A 12,538-nucleotide genomic window follows, 5' to 3' on the forward strand; every position below is an offset into this window, starting at 1 on the left:
GTTCCAAAACGTTTTCTCCTTGTTGCTTTTAATTAACTAACATGTCAATCAGATTTGCACTGTTTGTGTTTTTACCCATTATCACTGTTTGTATAGACATTTCGTTTAATCTGTATGTATATTGCATTACCCCAATTCTTTGATAAGCATAGGTTTTCATGTTTGAGAGCAAGAGAGTATTTAGAAAAACTATGCTTTCCTCATGCATCCTTTTTTTCCAAAACATTGAAAATCTTAAAGAAGAACAACACTGCCATCTTAAGGCAAAATTAGTAACATTTAAGAAATACTACCAAATTGTTACATATTTTAGGTTATTAATCCAATTTAATTTGAAACAAATAACTTAATGCAACACAGACTTAAGTTCCAATACCCTTGCAACTTTTGTAAGAAAAATATAAAGAATTTCATATCATACATTAAAGAATCATATATTTATTTTGATACGGAATTTTTGGACTGGAACCTGAATTCTTCATCTGCCAGAGTCGAAGAATGAATCCACAGACAGGATAGTATAGCAAAGGTGGCAATTTATTGAAGAACAAGTACAGACTCCCATGTGGGGAGAAGGAAAGAGTCCCACAGAACGGACTCCCATGTGGGGAGGGGGAAAGGGTCCCACTGAGTTCCTTTTCCCTATGGCTTATAAAGGCTGCAGGTCCTGGTGCCTTTATATCCCCTCTGATTGGTCACTATTCCCTTGACTGGTTACTATGGTAACTCCTGTGCTCAAGGGTCAAACACCACATGGGACCTGTGATGTCCTCCTCCCTCATTGTTCTTTTCTTTCTGGCTTTCTTCCTTCTTTATTTTGTAAATATAGACTTTTGGCTACTTCCAGCTTCCTTCTCTTATGTAAGTGCAACTGTTGCTGCTCCCTGCACCTGGCTTCTCTGTGTTATGGAGATGTACCTTCCCCCAATCTGTAGCCCTGTGTTTTTCCATGGACCCCAATTCTAAAATTTCCCTGACTCTGCTTATATTTTCCTAAAATTATTGTTTCGGTTTAATCTACCATAAATACTTTGATTCAGTTTCAGCCCTTCTTTCAAAATTGCAAATGGCATTTTGAATGGAATATGTATAAAATGTAAGGGGATTTTAAGCCCTAGAGTTTCCCTAATGATATTTGAAAATGTACATACACATTCGCATAATGTACAGTACCTATAATAATAAAAGCATAATATGCTAATTAGACTGGACAACCTTCCAGACAAAGCTGGGCCTGTGAGGAATGCCCGGCTTCCAAAGGGGAGATGGTGCCGGCTTCTGGGGGAAGGAAGGCCTACTCTTGCATGAGTTTTGTGCATCGGGCCTCCAGTCAAGTATAATATTCTGAAGCCTGGAATAGTAAATGGTAGAGAAATCCAGAACAGGATGGCAAGGATAATGAAGAGTAAGACATGATGGCTTAGGAAAGCTAGTGGTATAATAGAAGATAGCATGCTACTCCCATATCCACTCCTATTAAGAGAACAAAGTGTCAGTCATTAGATGCTTGTGTATGAAAGATGAGTGTACATTTGCGGTGCTCCAAAAGGCAGACTGAGAAGCATCTAATGGATGTTATAGTCAACCTTCAGTTAAATATTAATGCTTTTTATAGTGCTTCTTGCTGATAACTATTTTCAGAGAACTTTTTAGCTTTTTATTTGAAAGTTGACACTTTGAGAATATCTGGGGGGAATCACCCCAAATTCTTTATTTTCTCAATATCTGTCTAAATTTCCACTTGCTGCCTCAGTATTCCTGGGATCTCAGAGGACAACAGATATGTGTGCTCTCTTTTCTAAAGCTAACCTGCACACCCTGTGTGCTCAGGTCCACTCTTATTTTCTATGGTTCTTAGGATAGAAATACCATAAAGTCCTAAGTCTTTCACCCTTAAACATAACATATCCCATTTATCCCAGAGTCAATCTTGATTATCTACATATAACAATTACCCTAATTCACAATTCTGATCATGTCAAGCCCTGAATGTTTTAGAAAAACATTAAAAGGCTTTATTGTTACTAAATAACATAGTCTGAGCTATAGGACAGGGCATTAAGTAGCTTGATAAGTATGTAGCATTTAGTTTTATTATCTTTACTCATTTATCTATAAATATTCTATGCTGCTTTCATAAGGCACACTCACTATTCCCTGAATATGTCTTCACCTGTTTCAATTTTTCCTCCTTCCTTTATAATATTTCCTATACTTCGAATAACCACTTATTTCTTTAATAGCAGAGCAATAGGTAATCCTTCATAATTCAGCATAATTGCCATTTTTTTCTATATAGTCCTCTGTGTAGTTAATCCAGTTAAAGTTTTTTTTTTCTCTATTTGCTTATTATACTTTGAATCTCCATTACATCATCTCATGGTTGATAATAGATAGTATAATTGAATATGTTAGGAAGGTAATGGATCTTATTCATCATTGTACTCTACATTTTCTAATATAGAGCTCTTATACATTTTCAGGGGTAGAGCACTGATTTCAAAAAAAAAGAATTGGAACTTAAATTTTGCCTTGTTATTGTCCTTGTGACCCTGAGGGAAATGACTACATTTATTTAATCTTCTGTTTCCTTAAGAGCCAAAGAAAATATTTTTTTCTCAATTACAGTATAGTGTGATAATCAGAAACATGATTAGTAAAAATATTAATTTAAACAAACAATATGCTATTGTTATTAAAGAATATTGACTTATTTTCTATCTTACTCCTTAAAATACACATCTTCACAAACATCTTCAGAAAACTTTTTGCTTCATGGATCCACTCCTAAGTATTTTCCTCTCCATTAAATCTTCATCAAGCCATATATATATGTCATCTCTATCCTAAATAATCTTTTTATTTATTTTAAAAATACATTTTTTTTTTACAGAGAGAAACGGAGAGGAATAGAGAGTTAAAAACATCAATCAGCTGCCTCCTGCACACCTCCTACTGGGGATGTGCCCACAACCAAAGTACATGCCCTTGACTGGAATCGAACCTGGGATCCTTCAGTTCACAGGCTGATGCTCTATCATCTGAACCAAACTAGCCAGGGTGTAAATGATCTTTTTAAAGAATTCTCACCACTTTTACAGATACTGTTGATAAAATAACTTATTTTTTTCTTGAAACATTATTCGATCAATCTCAATTTTCTATTAAAATTCTGCCATGGCTTTTAGCTATTTATGCAATTAACTATAAAAACTTAACAGCCAAAAACTTTAAAATATGAATAATTATCTATACATAACACAACTTTCTAATTTTTAACTTTACTTTTGATATTTTCTTCCTGAAGCTTTTCCCTGTATCTCATATATGTTCAATGCTTAACTAAAATACATTTTCCTACATACTACAATAGTAATCCTTCAAAAAATCATTTTTCTTTACTTTAAATTTCTAGAATTATTTCTCTACTATAACCTGTATCTTTATATTACACCTATGATGCACATGAATTTCCTCTTTTACTAAGTATATTTTTCAAATTTCAATCATACCTAGTACTATGCTTTGTATATAATTTCTTTCAAAGAATTTCTTTCAAAGAATTAAAATAAACAAAGTTAGTTTAAAATGAAATAAACCTAATTGCAATAGAATGCATTTAGGAACTTCACAACTTAAAGTAAAAAGAGGGAAAATTGATTCAGAAGTATATTAAATATATGTTCTATTTTGACTATGTTTATTTATCATCTACCCATCTAAAATAGGGACAATTAGTTGTTTGCAAAAGTGTTTGAACATCTTCCTTCCCTTCTCTTCAACTCAACCTCCTTCACATTCTCCTGCTCTTCCTCTTTCTCCTCTTGCATCTCCTTTTTTCCTATTCTTGTACCTCTTTCTCTTTTTCTTTTGCTGTTACTCACTGCTGTAGACCTAGCCCCCAAGAACTGTGCTGGATGTATTGTAGATACCAATAAGTATTTGTTGAATAAACTCTTCCATGAAAGTTATGGGTTTTTGAATGTTCTCAAGAATATACAATAAATATTTGAGAATGACACAATGAAATATCTAGTCTCAAAAACTTCTTTGGCACTAGCTTAAATATGAGTAAATCAAGAAACAGAAAGACATATTGGGTACTATTTCGATATTGTGGTGAAAAGTAATGAGGATCTAAATGAAAAATGACCGGGCATAAGAATGATCATTTTTATGACATAAGATTTTTATAACGTAAGATTGGATGGATAAAAAGGTAAAGCCCATCAGATAACTATTGGGCTTATGGTTTGAGCAACCAAGTAGAAGACAGCATTGATTCTTAAGGTAATTATGGCTGGGAAAGTAGATGTTAATTTAGTTTGGGATATATGTAGGTATAAAACTTTTATAATTGCCCAGTGAGCCTATAAAAGCAGACTTAGTTGCTATATGGAATCACTGCATAGGGCAACCAATAAGTTTTGAAATTTCTCTCCTGTTAGATAATAATAATTGATTAGTTAGCATTCTTCTCCTAGACCAATTGACTCTTCTAGAAACAGAGTAAATAAAATGAGCATCATAATTTTTTAGTGATCTCAGAGATGTCATGCTTATTTTTATGTAAAGTTGGAATTCTTACAGTATATAAGATGCTTTCTAAATGTCTGCATTTAGTAAGTCGTATTTGTTGTTCTTATTTGTTTGTTTGTTTTGGTCTGTGCATATTTTCATATAGCCCATTTATGGTAGAAGAAATGTATTTGATTTGTTAGTACATACAAAAGGTGTCATATTCAGAAAATATATTTTTGTTTTGAAGTCTGATACCAAAAGTAAAAAAACAGTGTCTACTAAAAAGTTTGGAAGCTGTGAAAGTTCAAAAAGGTTTTTTCTATCACATATATTAAACAAAGGACAACTCTTTTTCTAGTATCCTTTAATTGAACTAAGGTAATTCAAAAGCCTATTCAGCTGAATAAGCTTAAAAAACAGAAACTGAGGCTTGATAAATAATGAAATATTTAATAAATCAGAATCTAGGACTTCCTAGGATCATAAGGGGAGAGAAAATATTTTTAAGCACCTCATTGAGAATAATGTGCAAACTCAGTTAGGTTTAAATAGGAATTCAAAACTTTTTATTTATTGATATATTTATCAGAAAGACTATCATTTTTAAGAATAAAGAAGTTTCATTTAGTCTGGAGATGGTATTTATTAAATGTTAGGACCTAGAAAATACTTAAAATATCCATTTCATTTTGACCAAATTATTAAACTTTGTGTGTGTGTGTGTGTGTGTGTGTGTGTGTGTGTTTAATTTTTAGATGTCAGAACAACTTTTATTTTTGTTATCACTGAGTTTAAATACAATCAGGATATGAATCTTCATTATTGCCATGAGATGATATTCTTCCTATGTGAAGACTACCCTCAAATTTTGAAAATTGCAAATTAACAGAAATAATTTTCTACTTGAATAAAACTTGGTGTTTAGTGCTATATTAGAGTTATGAAGTACTTAAGAGATAAATTAATTTGATTCTAAGAAGTAAGAGTTTATGACCAATATTTCAAGGTTGAGTCAGATTCGCTATGATTCTCTGACAGTCGTACTGAGTCATTGAGAAAGCCAAACTTTTACAATTCTCAGATTCTTAGTAGGACCAAAAGCAAAGATTATCTCAACTCACCAATACTAGTATTTTCCCAGCATCATTTCATTTATTCTTCAGTGGAAAACATCTCAATTTCCTGTGGTTTAAGTAAAACATTCGAAGCAGAACTTTGCATAAAGTATAGGTCTTATTTTGTTTGCAATGTTTTGAAGAATAACAATCATGTTTATATTCTATTTGTTCATTCTTCAAGGGATACCTACAGTTTGTGGACAAAATTATTCCAACATTGTTTTTGTAGGGACTGAGTTTTTGTTGATGACGATGGTTGGCTTGTCATAGTTTGGGAGAAGGATCCCTTAGTTGTTACTAAAGCCTCTGCCTTGTGGAGAGACTTGGGAGATAGTAAAATGGGTCACAGTGATCTGCAGAATCCACAAAATGAATGCCTCCTAATATTATATATCCCTCAGGATAAACACATAGTTGAAGTTTAATATTGATAGTCAGGCTTGAAAAATAGCAGAAAGAATAAATTAAGGTCCACATACAATTAATGGTACATCAGCAAAGACCTGTAAGTACATAATGATTTCTCTTTTCCTTTGTTTTAAATGGATTTTATGCCAGTTAAATAACTTCACTGTAACACCTCAGTTATAAAAATATTGAACTTTGAACCAAGTATTTTAAATATGAAAAGAAAAAAAACACCCATGAGATCTTATGTTTTTTTAAAAAATGATTTTATTTCTGGTGGAGGCTTCAAGAAATAAATTAGAGGCTAGTTTAGTCACTAAATTAAAGATAATATTTTCTGGACAGTAAATTCTCTCCACAGCCATAACCCATAAAACTCCTCTAGCAGCTAGAGTATTATAAATGGAATTTATAATCATTCTAACAGGCTCACCTGCAAGAAGAAGATCAGTTCCAAATCATTCAAAATTATATTCGCATGTGGGAAGCAGGAAGTGGGAACATAGAAGCAACATTTTGCTATCTATTTGATTTTTCTAGAGTCAGAACTATTGGAAAACATTCTTTAAAACATATCATAAAGGACATGGAAGTGGGATGTTGATAACTGTGTCAATTAATGAGAGTTTATAGTGAAAATAACATTGCCATAATTCTTATTATCTTTTCTATTCTTATCCATTCCTTGACAATCTATCTGTCTGCCATATCTAGATCCTGATAGGAGTATTTTTAGTGTATTCAGAGTTTCTGAGTTCAGAATTGAATTCAGCCTGTCTAAAGATATTTCTTCTCTCACATCCTATGCTGCTGCTGCCTCCTCCTTTTGTATGCACTTGCCTACATTGAGGGCAACACTGTCGGAAACAATCAAGTCCAACTTTAGCTGATATATGACACTCAAATAAACATTTAAAACCTAAGGTAACTGGGGGTATTAGTTCAGAAATTGCTAATTGATTTGAATCTCAGGTAGAGATTATTATCAAATATTTGAAACCCATATCTTGTAAGCAAATGTTAAGCTTGACTGTGCAAGAGAAATCCTACTGAGGGCAGTCTTTATTCAATTTCAGTCACTGGATCTACCTCTTGGTCTCTTGTAGGGAGTGGTTATAGGGTTAAGCCTCGGACTGACCTGCTGGCAAAGCCTCAAACAAGTCCCAGCTTAGAGGGTGCAGCCCTCTTAGCATAATTAAGCTTGATCTTGTGATGCTCCCTAGATCTTTCCTGGGTAGCTAATGGGCTGTGGGAGGTGCAGCAAGTGCTGCCAAAACAAGTGAAAGTTATAAGAACATTGTAAATTACCTTGTTTACCCTAACTATAAAACAAAGCATCAGCTTGCAGTCTGGATCTGTTCTGTGGTCTCAGTCATGCACAGAAGATCCACCTAGACCCAGCTTATTCTCTTTGTCTTTTGTTCATCCTTCACCGGCCCTCCCTCAGGCTTGCTGAACCCTTGGCTGTGCTGGCGTGGCACAGTCTCTAAGATCTTTAAGGTCACCACATAAATGTCCACATGTGAGCTTGATATAATGAAATATTTATGTTGGGAAGAGTCACTGCATAACTGACTTGTTTATTTTTTTCCCCTTGAGAAAAACAATGAAGATTTTTATTTATGAAAAAAACAACATTAAGAAATAATACTAATGAAAGGGCAAATACTGTACTTACTGCCATAAATATTATTGGTACATTCAGAGGCTATATCCAGAGAAATAAGTGTTAGAAACTCTTTCATTCTTCTTACATATTCTATAATATGTTATAAAAACAAATGTAGTGTTCCTTCCCATTTCACTAGAACTGTTGCTCTCTCAAAAGATTAAAGAAAACAAGATTGAAATTTACATCTTCTGAAGCTTATTACTGGAAATTACTTCAAATGAAAAATGCATACCTATCTGTCAAACACATCCACAAATGAAAATAGTCAGTCCAGCCTGGCTGGCGTAACTCAGTGGTTGAGCATGAACCAGGAAATCACATTTCAATTACTGGTCATGACACATGCCCTAGTTGTGGGTTCAATCCCCAGTATGGGGCGTGCAGGAGCCAGGTGATCAATGACTTTCTTTTATCACTGATGTTTCTATCTCTCTCCCTCTCCCTTCCTCTCCAAAATCAATAAAAACATATATAAAAAACAGTCAATCCAGCCTTCACATGGTCTTTAAAATATTAATAATGTGTATCCTATGATTATGTTAAATGGAATAAAAATAAAATAGAAAATAATGCTAAAACTAAGCAGCCATGCTAAAGTATGTGTAAGAATTTCCTTCAATTTTAAGGCTCTTTGCAGATACCACATTTTGTTTATTCATTCATCCACTGATGGACACTTGGGTTGCCACCATCTTTCAGCTATTGTGAATAATGTGTCTAAAAACAGGGAGATTCAAATATCTGCTCAAGTCCCTGCTTTCACATCTTTTGAGTATATATCCAGAGGTGAAATTGCTTATCATATGGTAATTCTATGTTTAATTTATTGAGGAACTGCAATGCTGTTTCCCATAGTGGCTATACCAGTTTACATTCTCCCCAGTAGACACAAGGGTTCCAATTTCTCCATATCTTTGCTTACCCTTGTTTTTCTTCCTCTTTCCCTTCCTTCCCTCCTTCCTTCCATTCTTCCTCCCTCCCTTTCTTTCTTCCTTCCTTCCTTCCTTCCTTCCTTCCTTCCTTCCTTCCTTCCTTCCTTTTCATCCTCCTCCCTCTCTGCCTTCTTTATTCCTCTTCCCCTTCCTTCCTTCCTTCCTTCCTTCCTTCCTTCCTTCCTTCCTTCCTTTCTTTCTTTCTTTCTTTCTTTCTTTCTTTCTTTCTTTCTTTCTTTTTCCTTTGTTCTCACTTTCTTACCTCTTTCTTTTACTTTCTTTCATACTCTCTTTCTTTCTTCTTTCTTTCTAACCAGAAGCCAAGGCTGTAGGCTCCACCCTGAAACTCCGCCCCATCCAAGCTGAGCACAGAGGCTCTTGCACTTTTCCTAGTCTAGTCGAATAAGGCTGTCTCCTGGCATAGATGCAACTGATCCTTCCACCCTACCAACTCAGGGAAGCAGGGAAAATGCTGAGACAAGGAAACAAATCACAAACGAAAGAAATGGAGGACAAAAAGCGACTGGATATAGAGTTCAAAACCACGCTTATAAGGTTTTTTAAGAATCTCCTAGAAAAGGCCAATAAAATAAACAAGACCTATGAAGACATGAAAAGGGATCAACTAGAAATAATAAAGGATCAACTAGAAATAAAGAATACATTCTCTGAAATAAAAAATATTATAAAGTGTCGTAAAAACAGAATGTAAGATTGCAAGAATCAAGTCAAAGATTTGGAACACAAAGAGCCAGAGGACACTCCTCCGCAGAAGCAAGAAGACAAGAGGATCCAGAAAGTTGAAGATAATGTAAGAAACATCTGGGACAACATCAAGTGAACCAACATCAGAATTATGGGCTACCCAGAAGATGAGAGAGAGCAAAATACCAAAAACATATTGAAAGAAATAGTGATAGGAAACTTCCCCCACCTGGTGAAAGAAATAGACTTACAAGTCCAGGAAGTGCACAGAACCCCAAACAAAAGGAATCCAAAGAGGACCACACCAAGACACATCATAATTAAAATTCCAAGAGCAAAAGACAAAGATAGAATATTAAAAGCAGCAAGAGAAAAGCAGGTAGTTACCTCTAAAGGAGCACCCATACGATTGTCAGCTGATTTCTCAACAGAAACCATGCAGGCCAGACGGGAATGGCAAGAAATATTCAAGGTGATGAATAACAAGAACCTACAGCCAAAAATACTCTACCCAGCAAAGCTATCACTCAGAATCGAAGGCCAGATAAAGAGCTTCACAAATAAAAATAATAAAAAAAAGCTAAAGGAGTTCATCACAGCCAAACCAGAATTATATGAATTGCTGAACAAGGTTCTTTAGGAAGAGGAAGAAAATAAAGATAAAAATTATGAACAACAAAGATGTAACTATCAACAAGTGAATCTAAAAACCAATGGAATTAAAAAACCTGATGAACAATATTAACTGTTGAATATAATAGAATCAGAGGTACAGAAAGGGAGTGGACTGATAATTCTCGGGGAAAAAAGGAGTGGGGGGTGCGGGCAGAGACTAAACATAAACTGTGCACCTACGGATGAGGACAGTGGGGGGTGGGAAAAGGGCAGAGGGTGGGGTGGGAACCTGGTGGAGGGGGGAAAAATGAGGAACTTTTGTAATAACATGAACAATGAAGATTTATTAAAAAAAAGAAAAGAAATAAAGACAGATTCCTCACAGTCAATAACTTAACATTCTAGCCCAGCCCATGTAGCTCAGCAGTTGAGTATCAACTTATGAACCTGGAGGTCAAGGTTTGATTCCTGTTCAGGGCACCTGCTTGGGTTGCAGGCTTCATCCCCAGTGTGGGGTGTGCATGAGGCAGGTGATCAATGATTCTGATCATCGATGCTTCTATCTCTCTCTTCCTCTCCCTTCCCCTTCCACTCTAAAATCAATAAAAAGTTTATTTTTAAAAATAGTACTTAATATTCTAGTGGAGGAAAAAACAAGTAAACATAAATCAAGTGCAAAGAAGGAAATTAAACAGAATGATAAGAACAACTAACTGGGAAGGACCCCTTTAGATAGGCTTGTCAGGGAATGCTTCTCTGAGAAGGTGACACTTGAGCTGAGATGCAAAGAATGAGCCAGCCTCCAAGGCAGCCCCATGAAGATCAAGGGCAGAAACTCCAGCAGTGGGAGGCAGGGATCGAGTCATAGTACAGAAAATGGCCAGTGTGGCTGCCCCTTCTAGTGAGAGGGACATGATGTAGGTTAAGGATGGAGAGAAGTCAGAAGACAGGTTTTTCAGGGTCTGTGGCCTAGGGTAAGGGACCAGACTTTGACCCAGAGAGTAGTGGAAAGCCACTGAAGGGGTTTAAGCCACGACGTGATATGATCCAGTGTACATGTTTCATGCATGGAGAGTAGTGTAGAGAGAGTAAAAGGATGTTGGGAGCTGTCAAAATGGTGCAGTTAAGGAATGGGGGTGCATAGTTAGAGTTGACTGGGAACAGAGAGGCGGAGACAGAAAATTACTTAGTGCAAATGATAAAAGGGGCAGGAAGAATGTTGGCTCAACAAATCTAAAAGCCAAGCAGGCCCATCAAAGTCTACAGCTTGATGTTGATCTCATTTAGAACAGAAAATAAGAGTTGGGCTTACACTATACAGAAAAACATACAATCCTTTAAAGAACTACTTCTCAGCCACTGGTTTGTTAGGCACTAGATATAGGTGAAAGTGTAACTAGAATGATTTTCCTTGAGAAAAATTTCCTCCTATTGAAGTGTTTGGGCATCTTTCTAGGACGCTGGGTGGGAAGAGGAAGGCAAGGTGAGTTCTCTGATAGACATAGAGGTCTAGGATTTCCATTCTGGATATACTTTCCCTGAAATTGCCCTATGGTAGCTGGAATAGGTGTTTACTATACAGCAGAGACCTCAACTGTAAAATCTAAAAGAAGGCAGCCGACATACAAAATGTCACAGTTAGAATTAAAACCAGGATTCAAGGCCTCAGAGGGAAGATGCTACTAACTCATCATTAATGTGGTAGCAATAGCATGGCTACTCACTGGGAAGCAACAAACAAACTGATATTTCCTTGGCCTAGCGACAAGTAGACTCCCTACCTGCCCTCCCAATACCACCCCCTTCCCTGGCCGAGGAGCCTGAGTTGGCTCAGCACAGGGGTTTTGTGGGATATCTATGTGCCCAGCAAAGCTTCTCATATTTTGTGTTCTCATATTTAGTGCTTCTCATATTTTGTGTTCAATCTTCAAAACAATGTTTAAGATCAAAACCATTATCCTCATAGTGCAAATGGAGAAACTGAGGCACAGAGGCAAAGTAACTGGCCCAAGCTCACATGGCTCATTAGCAAGAGATCTAGTATTTGAAACTGGTCTGAGTAATGCTGACTGTGAGGAAGAAAGTACCCCTAGAAGTCATTGACCATTTTACTCTCTGGACAAAGAGCTGTAAAGACAACAAGAACTTGTCTGTCTCCAGACAGGATTCCGCCATTTCTTCAAAAACAGCGTTCCCAAAGTATTAGCTCACACCAGGCACCAGGAAACTCTAATTGGGCTCAAACCAGAGGCCAAACCCCCTAAGGATTGGCATCTGCAACACCAGAACAATAAACTTGTAGCATTCTTGTCAGGACTTTCAGACAAACACATAACGCTCTGAACTACAGAAGGGCTGAGGCATAGGAACAGGTGGTATAGAAGCAAACATTCTCTTCATCTTGTCTCTACATCAGGGAAGGAAACTGTGGTAGGAAAAATAGTGAAGAATAAATAATTCAAAAATCATTTCCATTTGGTACTGGAATGAATTATACCACCCACCATTGATCACAAGCAATCTAAACTCTTCCCAGCACCCATTGGCAGAGTTAAGAACTGTGTTCA

This window comes from Pipistrellus hanaki (assembly GCF_964339955.1).
Source record: "Pipistrellus hanaki genome assembly, chromosome: 3".
Lineage (NCBI taxonomy): Eukaryota > Metazoa > Chordata > Mammalia > Chiroptera > Vespertilionidae > Pipistrellus > Pipistrellus hanaki.